Genomic DNA, 11,086 nt, shown 5'->3' on the forward strand with positions numbered 1-11,086 from the left:
GCTCAGGGGTCCAAGATTATCTTCTGTGTCTGTGTTAATTGGTTTCCCTTTTCTTTGTTGAAGAGGGTCTGTGCAATCCTTCTGCCTAGTCCGCCATCTTTGAAATCCACTCATAATTATTTTTAAAATTCACCTACTTCCTTTTCCTAGAGTATCTTATATACAGCTAAGATTATTTTACATTTGGGAATTCTGAGAAATATAAAAACTCAATTACAGACCACATTCTCCTCTTTCCTCTTGTTCTAATATTGCATTTCCCATCCTTATCAAGTTTATTAAGAATTCAAAGAGGGAAAAGATCCTAGACATCTTCCCCTTTGAATAACTGCACTAATTAAAATAGTTCTTTTAAGAATAGTATATGGAGATATTGCTATATTGACAAATGAAGACTATATATGTAGCTGTATATATGGAAGCCACCACTCATCTGTCAGTTTGTTGTGTGGTAGTGGCTTCCATGCTTCTGTGATGCTGGAAGCTATGCCACTGGGGTAGTATGAATCTAGGAAAATTGGAAGTTGTCAAAAATGATATGGAACACATAAAGATCAATTTCCTAGGCATTGTTGAGCTGAAACAGACTAACCCACCAACTCACTGCTGTAGAGTTGGATCATGCAATAATATGGCTTACTATGCCTGGATTGACAATGTCATATTCATCATGAAAAAGAACATTTTAAGATCTATTCTGAAGTACAATGCTGTCAGTGATAGGAAAATATCGGCACACCTGCAAGGAAGACCAGTTAATATGACTAATGTTCAAATTTATGCACCAACCACTAAAGCCAAAGATGAAGAAATTGAAGATTTTTATCAACTTTAGTAGTCAGAAATTGATCAAACATGCAATCAAGGTGCATTGATAATTACTGATGATTAGAATGGAAAAGTTGGAAACAAAGAAGAGAAGGATCAGTCATTGGAAAATATGGCCTTGATGACAGAAATATGTAAATACCTAGAGCTTGAAAGCCAAAAGGGAAGACTGTGCTTGGCATTTCTCAAAATGAAAGAACCCAAGGAAAATTTCAAGCCTCAAGTTGCAATATTGAAGGATTCTATGGGCAAAAGATTGAACAAGGCAGGAAGCATCAAAGAACATGAACAGAATACACAGAGTCACTATATCAAAATGAATTGGTTGACGTTCAACCATTTCAGGAAGAAGCATATGATCAAGAAGAAGGAAGAAGTCCAAGATGTATTGAAGAAATTGGTGAAAAAAGAGCCTCCAGGATTGATGGAATAACAATTGAGATGTTTCAACAAATGAATGCAAAGCTGGAAGTACGACTTGCCTATGCTAAGAAATTTGGAAGACAGCTACCTGACCAATTGACTGGAAAAGATCCATTTTTGTGCCCATTCCAAAGAAAGGTGATCCAAAGACAGAATGAGGAAATTATTAAACACTATCCTTAATAACACATACAAGTAAAATTTTACAGAAGGTAATTGAATAATGGTTGTAGCAGTATATTGACAAGAAACTGCCAGAAGTTCAAGCCAGATTCAGAAGAGGATGTGGAACAAGGGATATCATTACTGATGTCAGATGGGTCTTGGCTGAAAGCAAAGAATACCAGGAAGATGTTTACCTGTGTTTTATTGACTATGCAAAGCCATTAAACTACTTGTATCATAATAATACAAAGAATGAGAATTCCAAAATACTTAATTGTGCTTATGAGCAACCTGTACACAGACTAAGAGGCTGTCATTTGAACAGAACAAATCAGGAAAGATGTGTCAGGGTTGTATCCTTTCACCATACTTATTCATGCTGAGAAAATAATCTGAGAAGCTGAACTGTATGAAGAACAATGCATCATTAGGGTTGGAGGAAGACTCATTAACAACCTGTGATACACTGATGACACAACCTTGCTTACTGAAAGTGAAGATGACTTGAAGCACTTACTGATAAAGATCAAAGACTTCACTATGGATTACATATCAATATAAAGAAAACAAAACTCCTCACAACTGGACCAATAAGCAACATCACAATAAATGGAGAAAAGATTGATATTGTCAGTGATTTCATTTCACTTGGATCCCCAATCCACACCCATGAAAGCAGCAGTCAAGAAATCAAATGATGTATTGCTCTGGGCAAATCTGCTGCAAAAGACCTCTTTAAAGTGTTGAAGAGCAAAGATGTCACTTTGAATACTAAGGTGTGGCTGTCCCAAGCCATGGTATTTTCAATCGCCTCATATGCATATGAAAGCTGATAATGAATAAGGAAGATGGAAGAAGTACTACTGATGCATTTGAATTATGGTGTTGGCAAAATATTGGATATCATGTAGACTGTGGGAAAAATGAACATATCTGTCTTAGAAGAAGGACAGCTGAATGCTTCTTAGAAACAAGAATGGGGAGACTTTGTCTCTCATACGTTGGTCACATTATCAGGAAGGATCAGTCTCTGAAGAAGGATGTCATGTTAGGTAAAATAAAGGGTCGGCAAAAAAGAGACACCCTCAATGAGATGTAGTGACACAGAGGCAACAGCAATGTGTTCAAGCATAGTAATGATTGTGAGGATGGTGCAGGACCAGGTAGTGTTTCGTTCTGTTTGTACATCGGCTCACTATGAATCATAACTGACTCGACAGCACCTGACAACAATAACAATAATATATGGATCAAAAAGTCTGTGAGAATGTATCTCAAAAAGTTAACAGTTGTGTCTTAGTCTAGGTTCTCTAGAGAAGTAAAACCAGTGAAGCATTTAGAGAGAGAAAGAGACAGACAGACAGACAGAAACAGAGAAATTCATCTCAAGGAAATGGCTCATGAAGTCGTAGAGGCTGGTATGCCCCAAGTTCACAAATCACACATCAAGCTGGAGGCTTCTTCTGACTCACGTAGCTGCAGGGGCTGATGAACATAAGATAGGCAGGCAATAGAGCAGGCTGCTGGCTTCAGAGGCTGACAAATCTAATATCAGCAGACAAAATGGCATGTTGTCGGCTCACAGGCTCAAAAGCAACAATCCCAAATTGGCAGGCAACACTTGAACAGTGGTTCAAGTCCAGATGAAGATGAGCCAGATGCAGGATCTTGAGCAAAACACCAGAGAACTTTGCCAGATCTTTTCCATATGTATTGGAAACAAGCCACACCCAAAGGAAATTCCCTTAACTGCTTGACTGCTCATAGAACATCTCATCGTAGAGGTGATTACTTAATATCAGATCTCATCATGGGAGATGATTCCATCATAATTGCTGAAAAACTTAGAATCATAGCCCAGCCAAGTTGACACACAACCTTAACTATCATAAGTGGTCATTATTGGGTAGTGATATTACCAGTGCTTAGTTTTTCTTTATACTTAACACAAAGCCTTGCTGGGCTGTTTTCCTTTCTACTCTCACTTTAGCTGTGACAGTTCTCTCAGAGACTGCTAACTAACTGTCTTCAAAATCCATTTTCCCATTATTCTTTAGCAATAGAACCTCTAATTTTTAACTGAGTACAGAGATGTCCAAAATAAAGACTACATTTTCCAGCCTCCCTTGAAACCAGATGGGGCCATATGTTACTTCCCAGTTAATGAGATTTAAGCAGAAGTGTCATTGTAATTTGGGGAAGTGTCCTTTAAGGGAAGATGCACACCCTTCTTCGTTCCTTCCTCCTTAGTGACTGGAATGCAGATATAATGACTGGGAGTTGAGCAATCCTCTCGGACCATAAGGATGAAGGTCATGCTCTACAGATGGCAAAGTAGAAGAAGCCTAGATCCATGACAACTTTGAGGAGCTTGCCATACTGATTCTAAATGTCTCGTCTCTGTATTTTTTTTTATGAGAGTAACATAAATTTAAGCCACTGTTAATTTGGGTTTTCTGTTACAGCTAAATCAAATCCTCACTGACATGAAATTAGTGTATAATTCATGCTTGTCTTTGCCTCAGTGGTGAAGAATTTGTATGTTCTGCCCCAGGTATCATAACATAATTCCTGTAAGTGCACTGTTGAGCTTTGATCATTATATAGTTTTGAGATTGCTCAATCATTGTAAAGCTCTAGTTCAGTGGAAATAATAACACATGTTTTCTAGGATACATTTGTAGGAGTATTCATGGTAGAACCCATTTGTAATAGCAAAAATGTGGAACCACTAACTGGAAAATGGATAAATAAACTGTGGTATATCCTGCAATTGAACATTATACAAGTGGAAACTAATTAACTTTAACAAAAATATTATTGATAAATCTTGGTGGCGGTGGTGTTAGCTGCTGTTGAGTTGGCACCCAGCTCATGGCAACCCCATGCACAATGGAATGAAACACTGCCCTGTCCTTTGCCATTCTTATGATTGTTTGTGGATTGGACCATTGTGATCCATAAAGTTTTCACTGGATGAATTTTGGAAGTATATCACAGGCCTTTCTTCCTGGTCCACCTTAGTCTAGAAGTTCCACTGAAACCTGTTCAGCATCTTAACAAGCTTCCACTGAGGAACAGGTGATGGCTATGCATGAGATCATTGTCTGGCAATAGAACCCAGGTCTCCTGGGTGGAAGGTAAGAATTCTACCACTGAACCACCAGTGTTCCTATATGATATATATTATATAGGAACATAATATTAAGCCAAAAGATCAAGTCCCAGAAGACAACACATAATATGATAAGTTCAAATAGAAATGAAACAAATATATTTTTAGGCCCACACATATATGTAGGTAAATGAAAGCAAACCAAAAAAAAAACCAAACCAGTTGCCATTGAGTTCAATAGTGTCATGAATACAAAATATAGAAGAGTGATTACTACTGAGGGAAGGCTGGGTGATGGTATAGGAGAAGAACATATAGGTCAATATAAGTCAATGGGAGAGCTTTTAGATCTTGGGTTAGGAGGTTGGTCCATGAGTACTTTATTATTATAATATATAAAGTATCAATTAATTAAATGAAGGTTATGTAGAGACCAAAGGACAAATCATAGTCCTTGATTAATGACACACTATTAACATGAATCAGGACTATGATTAATCCATTTTGTGCCTCTGAAGTCCATAGAATAGTCACACCACTTATAAATCTGCCTATTATGCAGGCCTGATTTTATTTCTATAAATTAGGCAGCAAGGATGGATATGTTTCTATTTGTGTGCCCAACTATTTTCCCAACCAGATTTTTCAAAATAAATTTTTAATTTTAGAATAGGTTTGCATTTATTGAAAAGTTGTAAAGATAGTACAGAGAGTTCCTGTAACTCTCCCACCCTGTTTTTCCCACTGTTAATATCTTATATTACTATAGTACATTTGTCCGAACAAATGCACCAATATTGATACATTACTATTAACCCTGACCAGATGTTAAGCTTCCTGAGAGCAAGGTCTGTGAATCTTAGCATTCCCCAGCATTCTGCATCCAGTCAGTTTTCCATGTGTGTTGAATTGACAAGGAAATTAAACTTACTAAATGACTGTTTTCTGCAAAAATAAGCACCATATTTCCTGATCATTTAAAATTTACGTTAAACAGCTATAGCTGCTTTGAGATAGAACCCTGAGTTAAGTTGGCTTTAATGTTCTTAAAAGTCATTGTTTCTGAATTATTTATAAGCCTTCTCATTAGAATGAGCACAGGAAGCCAAGTGCTGAACTGTTTCCCCCCCCCCCCCCCCGGGTTTCTTTTCTAAATCAGGTCACGGAAAATGGATGCTATTTCTTTAAATAATATAACCAAGCTGATCTCTGGATTACAATTAGGTTACGTAACTTGCTTTTGAGCTGCTTTTCATTAAGACTTGCAGTGGGCAATGGGGCTTTACATTGCAGAAGGAAGCTAGGGTAAAAAGATCCTGCTAAAGGCCGGCACACAGGCAATGTCAGAGACAGCGATTGCTATTAACTTCGGCACGGGATTGAGTTCAATGCAGGCAGCTCCTTTTCTCTGTAAATCCTGAAAACATCTTTTGTCCTACCAAACTCCTTGGCTCCAAACACATCTAAAACATACACGCTGAGGGCTCAGAGCGTGAGGGACGATTGCAGCAGCTAGTCCACAGGAGGCTGCGCAGTGAGGAGCCCTCCAGGGAGGACACTATCAAGTTTCTGCAGAACATGGCTCAGTCTCATTTCTTGCCGAGCACAAATTACTAGGAAACATTTAAAAAATGTGGCCAAGAGAGCTAACAAAAATCCTACTTCCAGACTATAACTGTGCCTTTGAAACTAAGCATTTCAAAAGTACAGTAACTAGAGCATAAGATGTCGCGTCAGGCAGGAGCTTGGTGAGAAAATTAAAGAAATCAAGTCTAAAGAGATTCTGGATTAGGGTCCATTAAAATATACAAACATCTGTTCTTAAAATGGAGAAATGGCCAACTTTCCCCAAAAGGAATTTGTTCATTGCTATTCTACAGGACACTCACTATAAGATGAAACTTTTTTATTTATTGATATAAAAATATAATAAAAACTTTTAATGTTTCTACATTATTTTACATGTACAATTTAGTGACATAATTTTCATCATGTGCAACCATAACCATTATCTGTTTCTAAATTTTTCCCCCTTGACAGGTACTCATCACCTGCTAAAGAATAATTCCGTCTTCCTTCCCCCACCTTCTTCCCCTGTAACCACTAATAAACTTTGGTCTTTATACCTTTGCCTAATCTAGATCTTTCCTGTAAGAGGAATTATGCAATATTTGTCCTTTTGTGACTGACTTATTTTGAGATTGTTTTTTATACTAATATTAAACTAGTTCACAGAAGATGATAAACACTGAGAACTCAAGTTTTACAGTTAGAGTAGGCAAAGTTATCAGAGGATGGAACTATTGGCTGAAGATAACTGTTTTTTTTTTTTTTTCATTTTTCTTTTAACTTAAACCAAATACCCATCGCTGTTGAGTAGATTTTGATGCGTAGCCTCTCTCTAGGACAAAGTAGAACTGCCCCATAGAGTTTCCGAGGCTGTAATCTGTATAGAAGTGGACTGCCACATCTTCTCCCTAGCAATAGCTGGTGGGTTCAATTGCCAACCTTTTGGTTAGCAGCTGAATGCTTAACCAATGCACCACAAGGACTCCTTTTTTAACTTATAGTCAACTTAAAAAACAAACTATAGTCAACTTTTAACTACCAATATCCAATATTTATGTTAACTTTTATAAGATTTTTTAACTTATAAATGAGCTTTCAGCTATCAATACTACTAATGTAAAAGTGAACCATACATTTGAATGCAAAGCAGCTAATTAATTCTAATGGTATTACACATTAATCTTGGCTTCAACACAGTCTAAAACTTGCCTAAACCCTGTTGGTTGCTGGGGAGTGTGTGATTCTTGTGTGTGTGTCTAATTTACTAATGAACCTCAATGTCATTTAGGGCTGAACCAAGCACATCTGAACGGGTCTGGCTGATCCCAAGCAGCTGGGGAAGGGCACCCACAGTGTTCCAAGCAGCATTGGAAGAACACCAGAGCTGAGATGAGTCAGAGGCTCTCAGAGTGTATAGTGAGTCAGAATCAATGTCTACTGCCCTCCCTCAGCTGTAGCCCCCACCAACAAGGCAGGGGATGGGGATTTCTAAGATGGAAGGCATTAAAGGATACAGCACAAATGTCCTCCCTATGAACTACTGCACCAAGTATTGTGGGTCTTGCCCATTCATAAGGTGTCACAGACCAGAGGCCAAAATCTAAGTGATGGCCAGAGGGAAAGCCAGCAAACTAACTCTAATCCTAGACCTAACCCAATGGACAGGATGAAAGGGGACAGATGGTCAGCATCTGTCACTGAGGTGCAATCACCAGCAGTGCATCTTGGAGAATCTACAAGTGATCTTGGGAGCCAGGGTATGCCTGTGAATTCTGGTGTCTCACAGATTTGGGTTTAAATGTAAATCCATCTTCTGTCTCTTAAGTTTGTGACATCAAGACAAGTCACTTACGCACTCTGAGCCCCAGTTCCCTTATGTGAAGGTAATAAAATACTTCCACATTAAGTGGTTGAATGGGTGGATGTTGTTAGCTGCTGTCAAGCAACTTATGTCAGCCCTGTGCACAATATGATAGGAATGTTTTGATCCATAGAATTTTCATTGGCTGATTTTTGAAATAAATGGCCATACTTTTCTCCCAGTTCATCTTAGTCTGGAAGCTCTATTGGATTTTGTTCAGCATTATAGCAACACACTGACAGATGGGTGATGGCTGTGCTTGAGGTACATTTGCCAGTTTCCCATATGGAAAGTGAGAATTCTGCCCCTTGACTGGATTGGTGCTAATAGGAGTATTATCTTAGGCTGGATTCTCTGTTGTTGCTGTTGTTGTTAGGTACCGTCGAGTCATGGTGACCCTATGCACAGCAGAATGAAACACTGCCTGATCCTATGCCAGCCTCATGATCCATCTCATTGAGGACCTTCTTCTTCGTTGACCCTCCACTTTACCAAGCATGATATACTTCTCCAGGGAATGGTTCCTTCTCACAACATGACCAAAGTAGGCAAGACAAAGTCTGGCCATTCTCACTTCCAAGGAGCATTCTGGCTGCACTTCTTCCAGGACAGATTTGTTAGTTCTTTTAGCAGACCATGGTACTCTTAGCATTCTCCAATACCACAACTCAAAAGCATCAACTCTTCTTCAGTCTTCCTTATTCATTGTCCAGCTCTCACCTGCATATGAGGCAACTGAAAATACCATGCCTTGGGTTAGGTGCACCTTAGTCTTCAAGGAGACATCTTTGCTCTTCAGCACTTGAAAAAGGTCTTTTGCAGCAGATTTGCCCAATACAATGTGTTGTTTGATGCTTCCATTGGTATTGATTGTAGAACCAAGTAATATGAAATCCTTGACACTTAAATCCTTTCTCCATCCACCAGGAAGCTGTTTATTGGACAAGTTGTGAGGATTTTTGTTTTCTTTATATTGAGGTGTAATCCATACTGCAGATTGTAGTCTTTAATCTTCATCAGTAAGTGCTTCCAGTAATCCTCACTTTCAGCAAACAAAGTTGTGTCATCTGTATATTGCAGGTGGTTAATGAGTCTTCCTCCAATCCTGATGCCATGTTCTTCTTCATATAATCCAGTTTCTAGCATACAAATTGAATAAATATGGTAAAAGGATATAATTTTGATGCATTCCCTTCTTGATTTTGAACCATTCAGTATCCCCTTGTTCTGTTTGAATGACAACCTGCTGATCTATGTACAGGTTCCTCATGAGTACAATTAAGTGTTCTGGAATTCCCATTCTTCTCAATGTTATCTGTAATTTGTCATGATCCACACAATCAAATGCTTTTGCATAGTCAATAAAACATAAGTAAACATCTTTCTGGTATTCTTTGCTTTCAGCTAAGATCCATCTGACATCAGCAATGATATCCCTGGTTCCACGTCCTCTTCTGAATCCAGCTTCCATTTCTGAAGTTCTCTATCAATATACTGCTGCAACTATTTTTTAATTACCTTCTGTAGATTTTACTTGCATGTGATATTAATGATATTGTTTGATAATTTCCACATTCTGTAGGATCACCTTTCTTTGGAATGGGTACAAATATGGATTTCTTCCAGTCAGTTGGCCAGGTAGCTGTCTTGCTAATCTCTTGGCGTAACCGAGTGAGTGCCTCTAGAGGGGCATCTGTTTGTCGAAACATCTCAGTGGGTATTCTGTCAATTCCCAGAGTCTTGTTCTTCACCAATTCGTTCAGTGCAGCTTGTACTTCTTCTGTGGTAGTTATGTTTGTGTGTCAACTTAGCTGGGCCTGGTTGAGTGCCTGGTTAGCTGGTGGTAGTTATTTCCCCATGATGAGACTGGCAATCAACTCCATGGCGGGATCTACCATAAGCAACTGAGTAGCTGCCTTTGGGATGTGGTCTGCTTCCTGTAAATAAGGAGAAGCCTTGGGAATGGTCTCTAGCTTATGGCATGCTTGGACCCTGCATGTAGCCATGTCGTTGTTCAGCAGCCTGCCATGCTCTGGCAACCTTGGGACTTACAATGGACTTAAATTAATGGCCTGCCATGTGGTTTGGTAACATCAGGACTGTGCCTTTTTACTTGTCAACCTTGGGCTTGGCAGCCTCAGCAGCCAGCAGCTGTTTGAGTGAAGAAAAACCTCTAGCTTCAGTGGGCTGGAAGCTGGAGGTAGAGCTGAAGCCCAAGGCTGAGGGGCTTTCGCCCAGGCCCTAGAGCTTGGGATTTTGAACTTGGATTTAAAGCCTCCAAAATGTAAGAATAAACTCCTATTTGTTTAAACCATTCCCATTTGTGGTATATTTCTTGTCAGAGCAGCACTAAGTAACCAGGACATCTGCCTTTACTACCATTGGTTCTTGATCATATGCCACCTCCTGAAATGCATGAACATCGACCAATTCTTTTTGTACAGTGACTCTGTATTCCTTCCATCTTCTTTTGATGTTTTCCTGCATCATTTAATATTTTGCCCAAAGAATAATTCAATATTGCAACTCAAGGCTTAAATTTTTTTCCTCAGTCCTTTCAGCTTGAGTAATGCCAAGTGTGTTCTTCCCTTTTGGTTTTCTAACTCTAGGTCTTTGCACATTTCATTATAGTAATTGGCTTTGTCTGCTCAAGATGCTCTTTGAAATCTTCTATTCAGCTCTTTTATCTTGTCATTTCTTCCATTTGTTTTAGCTACTCTCCATTCAAGGGCAAGTTTCAGAGTCTCTTCTGACATCCATTTTGGTCTTTTCTTCCTTTCCTGTCTTTCTAATGACCTCTTGCTTTCTTCATGGATGATGTTCTTGATGTCATCCCACAATTCCTCTGGTTCTTGGTCATTGGTGTTCAATGCATTAAATCTATTCTTTAAATGGTATCTACATTCAGGAGGGATATTATCAAGGTCATATTTTGGCTCTTGTGGACTTTTTAATTGTCTTCAATTTCAAGTTGGACTTGCATATGAGCAGTTGATAGTCTGTTCCACAATCAGCTCCTGGCCTTGTTTTGGCCGAATATATTGAACTTCTCCATTGTCTCTTGCCACAGATGTAGTCAATTGGATTCCTGTGTATTCCATCTGGTAAAGTCCACATGTATAGTC

This window comes from Orycteropus afer, unplaced genomic scaffold (assembly GCF_000298275.1).
Source record: "Orycteropus afer afer isolate SDZICR_OR568_19922 unplaced genomic scaffold, OryAfe1.0 scaffold00058, whole genome shotgun sequence".
NCBI lineage: Eukaryota > Metazoa > Chordata > Mammalia > Tubulidentata > Orycteropodidae > Orycteropus > Orycteropus afer.